Source organism: Aplidium turbinatum, chromosome 7, assembly GCF_918807975.1.
Source record: "Aplidium turbinatum chromosome 7, kaAplTurb1.1, whole genome shotgun sequence".
NCBI lineage: Eukaryota > Metazoa > Chordata > Ascidiacea > Aplousobranchia > Polyclinidae > Aplidium > Aplidium turbinatum.
Window position 1 is genome coordinate 651,344 of NC_137478.1, and position 12,104 is coordinate 663,447.

Here is a 12,104-nt window from a genome sequence, read left to right on the forward strand (position 1 = left end):
TGACTTAATCTTTAACTGAAATTGCAAGTAGAGTCCTTCACAGCTGCATTGTTTATTGACTTAATCTTAACGCTTGATTACAAATAGAATCCAATAACAGCAAAAATGAAAGCACCAGAACGACAAACAATTCCACCACCAGAACTCAGTATGGTGTAGCATAGCCTACTGTCGTTATACATGAGGCTATCAACTTAACATTCAAAGAATAGAATTGCTATCAGAGTGTGCACACTTAACTTAACTTCGGAAATTAAGAACTAGCCTACGTTTTTTGAGAATGTGAGTGTGTGTGTGTGCAATCATGGTTTACGTTTCTTAAGAAGAGTTCTGGTTTGATTAGAAAGACGAAGCCACAAGCATTGCAAGTTCTACACACGACCATATAACGCAAAACAACGGCAGATCTACGTGTCGATGCGGTTTAGGCATCTTACAAATTGATTGCTAGATTGAATTCCGAGAGCAGCAGCTCGCGGTATTTGTTACACGACATCCACTATCTGACTTTATGTCCATTGTTATTATTTTTTGTATTTCTTGCGTTTGTTGCGTATTTGCGTATTTCTTGCGTATTTTTTTTTCTGTTTTTCCTTCCTTCTTTTTTGTGTCAATTTGCTATTAAAAAACGCAATACTTTTTTTCGTATGACTGTTTGAATGAGAGAGTGCAGACTCGACGACCTCCTACGCCTTCAGGGCTACGGTCTTTCGCACTCTCTTATTGGATGCACACTGTACGTTTTTTGTTCTATGTACGTTTCGCATCCAAACAAAAATAAAATGACCATCCATCCATCCTATTAAATGCAGGAATATTCCAGAATCCTACTCGGCGCCAGTGAAGCGAAGCTTGTGACGTCAGAGTTTTTTTTTGTTTTGTTTTATTATCTTTATCCTGTTTGTTTGTTTTTCATATCTTTATCGGTTTATCCTGCATTGCGGGAAAGCGGACTTGAGCGCTATGCATCGGTGTACGCCTTCCGACGTACACCTGACCCACGTTGCAGCCGACGGCAATGTCTGTTTCCGGTTGTTTACTCTACTTATGACTTAAATTTGGTACTACCCATTACTCGAAATCGATCACTGGGTAGAGGCAATTATCGTAAAGTTTCTTGCTCAGAGAAACAACAGCAAGTGCGGCAAAGCTCTCAGGCGATACACTATAATGGGAGGGTCTGAGGGGCGTAGTCTCCCAGAAGTTGAAATGACTACAGAATGACATTTTAGCCCACTGTCCAAAAATCACCTCCACGAATTCTAAAAGTGGATAGAGCCGCTGATGTCAGGTGGATCGTTCCTTCTAGATAGGCTACTGTCTATGTTATTTTTGCATCAAAAGAAAGCATCCAACAACATTATCTAACAATGACTCATTTTTTTATTGATTTACTCTCTTAAAATAACATTTGACATTTCCCCCCCTAATAGGCAGTTTTTTGAAGTGCATTTGGCAGCTTTTGAAATTTGAATCTGGCAACTCTGGTCAGCTGGTTGGTTTATTTTATTTCACTCTGGGTCAAGGATGCCAGAGCTTGGTTTTTCCACCAAGATCTGGGTTTTTTTGACCACATCTGGGTTTTAATTTTTTTTTTTCAAATTTAGGTAAATCTAGGTTTTTTTGGTTTTCAACTTTGTACAGAGCTTGCACGGTATTAAGGCACTGGGATCCTTGGTAAATGGTCCACACTGCAACACAAAAATGATACGGTACCGTACGGTAATGTTTTTGCATCAGCTATTGTACGGTAGTCAGTGAGGTACAGCCAGCTGGTATACAGTAGCCTAGTGAGTTGTGAGCAGGTTTTAATTGATACATATATTTGTCATCATTTATTACGCTTCTCGGGGGTATTGGTATTAGGCTGCCTAAGCTATAAGACTCAAATACAACTGTTAGTGTACACTGTACAGCTACCGCAAAATGACTTCGGACCTTTTTGCGTACAGCAAAATTTACGCCAGTTTGTCGCTGTGCGTTTTACATCAGATGATACGGCTAACATTAAGCATTATGACAAACAATGCAAAGATTGTGAAAAATGTGACGAAGATTTTAACATTGACAAAATTTTATGAATGGTTGATTGTTTTTATTGAAAGGTTTCATTGTATACAAAATGTTAGTTTTTCTTCAAAATTTGGAAAGGTCCGAAGTCATTTTGCGGTAGCTGTAGATCTAATGTTATAAAATTAACTGAACTCTTTTACAGTACCGTACCGGTATTCTTACAAAAATGAGTGATGAAAATGAAACACCCAAAAAGAAGCAAAAATTGTGGCATGGACAATCATTCAAAAAGGACTGGCTAAAAGTTCCTGAATTTAAAAATTGGTTGCGAATGAAAGAAGATGCTTCAAATAAAAACAACAGTTTTTGTAAATGTTGCAAAGCCATACTGAAAAATGCTATTAAATCAATGTTGTTAGCTCACAGCAAGACTGAAAAAAACAAAACAAAACTACAGTGCTGCAGTCTCGTGTGAAAATCAATAGCCCACGGTACCTTTTTAACACAAAATTTAGCCATGCGGTCAGTTGAAATTGCCAAAGCAGAAGCATTGCTTGTTGGTTATTTTTCTGAGCATCATGTACCATTCACTCACATTAATCATCTTGATGTTTGTAGGAAAGCATTTCCTGATAGTGCGATTGCAAAATAGATATGAAACGCAAGTGGTGCTAAAAGCACATGCAGGTTTTGTTAACCGCTTTACTACATATTTTCTGGACCTGGTTTTTTTTTGCCTCAACTGTTTTTTTTTTAGCACACAATCTAAGTTTATTGGAAATCTGTCGCTGGCATCCCTGCCCAGTGGGTCTGGTCTGGAGCATGGCGATCTCTATAATTATAGAGATCGTCTTGGTTTGGAGTCTGTTTGGAGGTTTGATGTCGTTTTATGTTTTCACCATTAATTAATCATGAAGCAATGAATTATTTTATTTTGCATACATTGTGACAATATATAGTTAAATGTAACTGCATTTTTAAGACCCCCATTTAGGGTACATGCTGTTAACCTGTAATACTAGCATTTGCATTTTGTCGCTCTACCTTTTTTCTGAATCCAACATGTTGGACGGATTTTTTACTATGATGGACAGAAATAAAAACAAACTGAACTGTATGTAGTTTTGTCAGCAATATTGTTTTCATTTTGATCACTGTGAAAGATTCTTGAAACCATTTGATACTTTAAAGTAAACCATACCACTTGACCATGTGTGGTTAGAGACTTTCTTCAGATGAACTTGCAGATTTTAGGATAATGCGGTTATTGTTTGAATACTGTCTTGTATTGCAAGGATGAACTTTAGATAGAGTGTTGATAGAATGTTGAATGTTGATATGTTGAATGTTGATAGAATGTTGATTAAAATTCAGATGTCTAATTATTTTGTAAGTGATTTGATACATTATGACTGCTTTTAATGTATAGATGTCAGTGATTCTTAGAAGTCCCAATTTGGAAAATAATGATTGTCTTTGAGCTGCAAAGGAAGAAATACTTGTTGTTTTTTCAACGGTCTCAGCGTTGTTTGTAATGCTGCTTGCATCTAAATATACAAGATAGTACATGAGGATGAATTAAGTTATATAGCAGTTCAATTTATTTATTTTTTCTGCTGCCGAATAAACAACAATTATTCGCACAGCAAGGAGGGCAGCGAAAGATCAAAAGGTCACCAAAGCCATGGAATACAATACCGGTGCTTAACATAATATAGCAAAACAACAACAAAATTATTACTTTTGTTTCGACAGGTGCTGTACTGATGAATTTTATTTACATAAGCAAAGCAGTCAACAAACACCCATGGCAGCATTTGCTGCACATAATTGTACATGAACTTTGCAGCCTCTAAGTTAATGAATATGTTTAATTCTGAGCACATTAAATTTATGCTTAAGAATAGTTGATCTTAGCAAAAATTGACACGATTGGACAAACTTGTTCTGTCGGCACTTGAATTGAAGTAAGTAGTGTAGAATTTGCACTTTCCCAGTGCATAACTGAGTATTGAATGGTCATTTTATTTTTTTTGTTTGGATGCGAAACGTAAATAAAAACAAAAACGTACAGTTGAATTTTGGTTGAATCAAAGCAGAATATAAAGTTTGTAGCATTGTTAATGGAGCAATACATCTTAGCTTAAATGCTATACCACATACCTTTGCAATCTGCTTTCTAAGATCAATACTATGATTATTCCACTGCAATCTTTCATCCAAAGTTACATTAAGATAGTTACTTTTCTTTCTTGCTTTCAATACTTTGGCCACTGACTGACAAACTAAAATTTTCTGCTGCACTTTATTGCAAAGAATCATACAAGAAGTTTTACTATAATTTAATGACAGCTTATTGGATTTCATGCACACATCATTTATTTCTATTTCTCTATTGACATTTTTTGGAGAGAAGACAGATATTTATCTGAGAATCATCAGCAAAGTGTGTAGTTGAAAAAGAGGATAAATTTGAAAGATCATTCCCATATCGAAGAAAAGCAAAGGATCAAGGATTGAATCCTGTGGGACACCACATTGAACAACATTGAAATTAGAATTCTTTCCGCTAATTTTTGTACTTTGCATTCTATTTGTTAGATAAGATGTTAAAACTTTTAAAAACTTGCCCCTCAAGCCATTATGGTGAAGTTTTTATAAAAGTATGCCATGATCAATTGTATTGAAGGAATGAAGGCTTTACTCAGATCAACAAAAACCGAGCATGTATATTTGTGATCATTCATGTTGGAAAGCATTGTCATAAAGTTTTGTTAACCCATTAAACGCCGCACCTATTTCTAGAAGTTATTTTTTTTTCATTTTCTGATATGTTAGTAACACCCTTCCAGTTTCGATATATAATTAGTAAAAAAAATTCCAATTTTTTTTTGTTTATGCAAAAGCTGAGGCGTTGCAAAAACGCAACATCAGCGGTTAAGCGATAAATTTTTTTTAATTGGTTGACTAATCGAGTGTTAAGACTCCTTTTCCTTTGCGTCTTCTGCGTCTCTCTTTTGACTGTTTTCTATTTTTCCTCTGAAAATATAAAAATCTAAGACCATATTTTAGTCAAGTGCGAAAACATAGTTTTCTATTCACAATCGCAAACAACGAAATCATGTGGCATAAAAACACGGTACACAACAACTGGGCGAGACAAAGTGGGCGATACCCATTTGGGCGAGACCAGGTGGGCGACGAGACAAGTGGGCGACGGACCAGGTAGGTGACGAGTCAAGTGGGCGACGAGCCAAGTGGGCGACGGACCAAGTGGGTGACGAGCCAAGTGAGCGACGGCCAAAGTGGGCGACGGAAGCGAAAGTTTAGCCGTTCGGAAAAAATATGACTTTTAATTTTTACTTTAAAATACAATGATTGATTTGTGGAAGGGAGGCAATGAGAGTTCTCACGCTGAGTTTCACGAAGCATTGGAAGCAACATTTTCATTATTTTTTGACACATTATTTTGCAATTCGCGGCGTCAGGGTTTATCGTGAAGCTTAAGAGAAACCTCTCAGAAAAGAGACAAACGATTGTCTAAAGAGTGGTTGAAGTCAGGTATGAACGTTCCCTAACCGTTAATCAAAGCTTGTCAGTATAAAATATGATTTTTAATTTTTACTTTAAAATACAATGGTTGATTTGTGGAAGGGAGGCAATGAGAGTTCTCACGCTGAGTCTCACGAAGCATTGGAAGCAACATTTTCATTATTTTTTGTAGTCTAGCATAGTCTAGTAATAGCGCTTGCTGTTTGATGTTAATTTGCATTGTGACATCATCTTGACACATTATTTTGCAATTTGCGGCGTCAGGGTTTATCGTGAAGCTTAAGAGAAACCCCTCAGAAAAGAAACAAACGAATGGTCAAAGAGTGGTAGTAAGAGTAGCCTAATTGTAATCAAAGAGTTAGAAAGGAAAATGCCGCAGAGAGTTGTTGCAGTAAAATTTGATGTGGCACAGGCGCAAATTTCACGGATATGGAAGGCACGGGAAAAGCTCTTGAACAACCATCGTAACAACAACATCGACAAAGCTCACCTTAAGCAAGTAGAAGTTGTGTTTTATTTCCAGCAAACACAACTTCTTCTGTCCATCTTTCAGACCAACGTATCATCAAGAATTTCAAATATCATTATCGATGGAGTATGTTGCAAAAACTTCCGGTCACGTTTTTTTTTCGCTGAGACTTTTTGGTCATTTGTCCGAAATGACTTGTAAAAATTCGGTCATTTTTTATTTATTTCGGTCAATTTTTCTGATGAAAATATTTCCTTTCAAGTAGCTGATACAAACCAAAATTTGCACTTTCTGACTCGCTACAACATTAAGTTTCGCTGAGAAACATTGTCGTGTTTTACCTGAGAAAAGTTGGAACAGACAAACGTTTCTTCAACGTTCATCAGCGAAACTCAACCTTGCAACACTTGGCCGAATTGACTATATATTTGTTTGCACATTTTGACCGAATTGGCTAGGCAATATTTTTTTCGGACATTTTTCTAAAAAATCGGTCAATGACCGAAAAAAAAAACAGCGCTCAATTAGTGTTCTTGACGTTATAAATCGTATGTGCGCGGAAAATCCAATGTCTCATAGAGACTTGCCATTTACTTACATTTACAATGTTGTATGTGAAAGTACCAATAAAACTTTTATCCGAATGCTCTAGTCTAGACGCTGCGTAGCCGCATCAGCAGTTTACAGAACACATTGTGACTGACAGTCATTACTAGGGCCATTTTGTTTATGACCTAAAAATTGAAAAATATGACTTTAGTTTTAGATATTCTGTCAAAAATTTTATTTTAATGGATTATTTTTAGAGCATCAAATTTATGCTAATCTCCGTAGTTAATGATTCGTATGTAAGTTTTAGATGTATTTTAAACAATAACACACTCGAACAACTAACAAAAACTTCTGTTTCGCTTGAAAATCACTACAAACATTCAAATGTCTAATGCATGTACCTACCAAACCAGCTACTTAGTAGTTAAGATCTCACCACTGGCTGACCTAGTGACCTACTGCAAGTGTTTATAATATTCAGAGACTGGATTGTGTGTTGCAAAATAATGTGTCAAGATGATGTCACAATGCAAATTAACATCAAACAGCAAGCGCTATTACTAGACTATGCTAGACTACAAAAAATAATGAAAATGTTGCTTCCAATGCTTCGTGAAACTCAGCGTGAGAACTCTCATTGCCTCCCTTCCACAAATCAACCATTGTATTTTAAGGAGGAATTAAAAGTCATATTTTATACTGACAAGCTTTGATAACGGTTAGAGAACGTTCATAACTGACTTCAACCACTCTTTGGCCATTCGTTTGTCTCTTTTCTGAGAGGTTTCTCTTAAGCTTCACGATTAACCCTGACGCCGCAAATTGCAAAATAATGTGTCAAGATGATGTCACAATGCAAATTAACATCAAACAGCAAGCGCTATTACTAGGCTACAAAAAATAATGAAAATGTTGCTTCCAATGCCTCGTGAAACTCAGCGTGAGAACTCTCATTGCTTCCCTTCCACAAATCAACCATTGTATTTTAAAGTAAAAATTAAAAGTCATATTTTATACTGACAAGCTTTGATAACGGTTAGGGAACGTTCATAACTGACTTCAACCACTCTTTGGCCATTCGTTTGTCTCTTTCTTGAGAGGTTTCTCTTAAGCTTCACGATAAACCCTGACGCCGCAAATTGCAAAATAATGTGACAAGATGATGTCACAATGCAAAGCGCTATTACACAAAAAATAATGAAAATGTTGCTTCTAATGCTTCGTGAAACTCAGGGTCCACGTCTTTTAGGCGCTGACAGTTAGGCGCTGGTCTAATAGGCGTGCACATTGTGGCGTCTGGATATTTAGGTGCGGATCACTGTGGCACCCGGTCATTTAGGTGCTATTCCTAGTAAAGTCTGCAGATTGCATCAGCTTGGCAGGTAGGGGCGTAGGGCAATGCTTTTCACACAAAATATTATATTGAACAGAAAAATATATTGTTTTGTTAATGCGTGTGCGTTGTTGGTCATGGCTTCAGTGAGTGAAGCTGCTTAAACCGGGAATGCTTTTCACACAAAATGTTATATTGAACAGAAAAATATATCATGGCTTCCGTGACTGAAGCTGCTTAAACCGGAAATGCTTTTTCACACAAAATGTTACATTAAACAGAAAAATATATGGGTGAAGCTGCTTGAACCTGCAATGATTTTCACACAAAATATTATATTATAACCGTAGCCAAAAAAAGACAGGCAAAGACTATGGATCTGCCATGATTTACGACGTAGGGATACTTCCGTAGGATTACTTCCAATAATGTTCGGAAGCTTGAATAATTTATTGATAAAGCTTTCACCAACGCAAACCTGGACTAACAACAAATAAAACAATAATAAATCAATAAAACAACAATATATTTTTCTGTTCCATGTAACATTTTGTGTGAAAGGCATTGCCGGTTTAAGCAGCTTCACTCTCGGAAGCCATGATATAATTTTCTGGCAAGCTGCCAAGCTGATACAATCTACAGACTTTACTAGGAATAGCACCTAAATGACCGGGCGCCACAGTGCTCCGCACCTAAATATCCAGACGCCACAGTGTGCGCGCCAATTAGACCAGCGCCTAATTGTCAGCGCCTAAAAGACTTGCTCCCGAAACTCAGCGGGAGAACTCTCATGGCTTCCCTTCTACAAATCAACCATTGCATTTTAAAGTAAAAATTAAAAGTCATATTTTTTCTGAACGGCTAAACTTTCGATTCCGTCGCCAACTTTGGCCGTCGCCCACTTGGCTCGTCGCCCACTTGACTCGTCGCCCACCTGGTCCGTCGCCCACTTGACTCGTCGCCCACCTGGTCTCGCCCAAGTGGGTATCACCCCCTTTGTCTCGCCCAGTTGTCGTGTACCGTAAAAACATACGAGTAATAAATAAGTAAGTAAATAAAAGTACATAAAAAATGCACTCAATAAAACACAATGTCCTTGAACACATCTACTTTGGATTATTGCCTGTTTTTGTGGTACAATTCATTGCAATGCTAATGAAGAGGAACGTCACACATCCCACAAAGAAAACGCGTTTGGCTGTGACACTGTCTGCAACGACGTCTTTTATTGCAGGGAATAGTTTTTAGAAAGTGGTGCGATGTAGAATTACTTGGTCGGCTATATTCAAGAGCAAAAACACTTGGGCGGCCAGTGGCAGAGATTGCAAAGCGTTTGGAGTTCAAAAGTTTCACAGTCACTTGTCATTGAAACTCTAGTCCCAGCAATTTTCTTTCCAAATCTTCCAGCTTGTCAGCTTCTTTGCTTACAGAAGATAAGAAAGAAGCCTTTTTCCTACTCCATTTTACTTCCGATAAGCTGAAGTTTTTTCGGAACTGGGGTCGTTGGGACCACTGGCGCCGACTTACGGGGTTACGGGGTGGCCACGCCACCCCGAAACGGCTGTGGCGGGGTGGCAGCCACCCCGTTTAGGTTACATTACTTACTGCAAATAAATGTAATTTGAACGGACGTTTAAATCTTTTATTGATCATTGGTTTTCGCTTCAAGTCAACGTAAAGCAAGAGGTGAACCGATACAGTACAGGCCTCGAAATTCGTTTTTGTTGACGGCGGACAACGTGTCCAGTCTGAGCAGCTATCTCGGCGGACAAATTAAGTCTCACGGCGGACACACCAGTTTTAGCGGTGATTGTCATGCTTAATCACTTTATCTTGATACTTCTTCACCATTTGAGAACTATAGCTACGGTTTAGAAGACTTTTTAAAATTTCAGCGAAGTCACTTTCAGACCAACGACGTGCGCTTGAAAAGTTAAAGCGCCGCATAACTGATTAACTTCCACCTAACGAGATCGTGTGGCTTCTTGCGTCACAATGCTCTGGGCACGAGTCTGAAAACTTCTACACTAACGCTACTATTTTCTGTTGTGCAAAGTTTCATTAGGCTTTTTTCTTTAGGTATATTTTTGCGCGTCATGTGAGCGAAAGTGAATTTTCCCTGGGCGTTTTTTTTTCTTATTGCAATACCAAAACTGAACAAATTTTGCTACATCTTGCTGTAATAGCCTACTCGTATAATCTAGTTTAGTAACCAACCTTGCCTTATCAATATTACTCGGAGATCAAAGCTAGACATTGTGACGTAAGACTTGAACTAAGTTGCGCGTGATTAACTAGTGTAAAAGTACTCCCATCGGTTCTTAGCGAAGGATTCACCTTTGTTAAGCTGATTCAATGTCATCAATCGTTGAAGCAACGTAAAAATCGAAAGTTTTCCTGCTTGAATGGAAGCTAAGGGATACCATATTTTCTAGATATGCGCTAGAGTGCGCGGGAAATTGTATATTGGCAACAATTGTTGCAATGACAATTTGTATGGTAGTTCCTGTATTATTTCTCGGCGGACAAATATGACCGATCTCGATGGTACTTCCCACGGACATCACATTCTGTGACGGCGGACATGACCGCCGTTAATTTCGAGGCCTGCAGTATTGCGAAGAAAATGATTGTTTTTGTCGCAAGCATGATACTCGCGTAACATCAAGCAAGCTACGTGAAGATTACGCAACACGTGGCTGCGAGTTTTTTCCTTGTTGTTGTTGCGATCGTTTTATTTGTTACTTGTCATAAGTCATTGTTGCATTTGTTAGGTTTACAATGGGATTTATTAATCAATAAAATATGATGTATTAATCAATGAAATACTATCTTTCCATTGCCTCCCTCAAAAATCTTTTTTGAAAAGTTTTAAACTGCTCATAATATCGCTATAAATTATGACAGCTATAAAATACTTGGAAATAAAATTATCTCGATGATTATTAGCTCCACCCCCTAAATGAATATCTATTTTCAAATTTCATTAAAAAATGCAATTTTCGAAACTTTTTGAGTTTTATTTAAAAAGTGCACTTAGTAGGCTAAAGTAGCAGTTTTAACGTTCTGCAAATTTATACGTTTACATGATTTTATTCGAGGTAAGCTACACCCCCTGCCAATTCCCAATAATAAAAGCAACCTTTTTTAATTACTCAAGATTTTGCATTTTGAATTATTTTGCGATTTCAATTGGAGTGTACTGTCATCTACTTCATGCTTTAATTTCTACTTTGTTATCTACTTCATGCAGTAATATTGCGTGTCAATGCGTGACAAACTGTAAGGCGGGAATTTAGTGGTCTGACATAGGAGTTGCTTGTTACATCAAAGAAAAAAAATACGAAAAGTCGTCCAGTAAAAGTTTTCGCCGACATTCCAGTTTTATTCAGCTTAAAGATGCCACCAAAAAAGCGCTCAAAATTGTAGCTCTCCACTGAGTCATTTTTTGTTGCGTCTAGTCAGGATTTCAGCCAGCATGAAAGTGACCAAACGCCTGAACGAAATGAAAGTGTGTCACTGCCAAAAGGTGTTAGCACGATCAGGGAGGTGTAGGAACCGAGCACGAGCAGGATAATCGCTGTTGAAGGGAGAAGCTATCAAAAATCGTAGGAGAGCGAAATTCCCTAGAATACGATAGATGCAAAGATAGAGCATTCTGTCAGCTGTCCAAATGTTAAGTGTCAGAGCAGCAACGTAACAATAAAATTCACGACATACCTCCGTGCTTTGTTTAAAAGTTGGTTTGTAAATTATCGAGCTACAAATAAGGTGTGAAAAGACAATTGCATCTACGAAACACGCTTAGTAAAAATCAAACAAAAACATGCAGTTTGAAAGTTTTTAGGTTGGCATATTGTGCTATCCGCCACCCCGTGCAAAAATAAAAGTCGGCGCCTATGGTTGGGACATCATCACTTTGTACTGGGTTGCAATAAATTTCAATCTCTCCTGCAGCGTCTGGTAGCACTGCTTCACTTTCTGTCAAATTGTTTTCGTCCATACCCTTTTCGTTTCTAACTACAGCAGGATCTGGTGGTGTTATGACCATGTCAATTTCATCTTCTTCACAATATTCCATATCTTCGAAAGCGGCTAATACCTCCTCTACAGTAAGAAACTTCTGGCGAGACATTATTTAGTGTAACGTAATGCGTTCGGAAAAAATAGCAGTAGCTCGGCCTG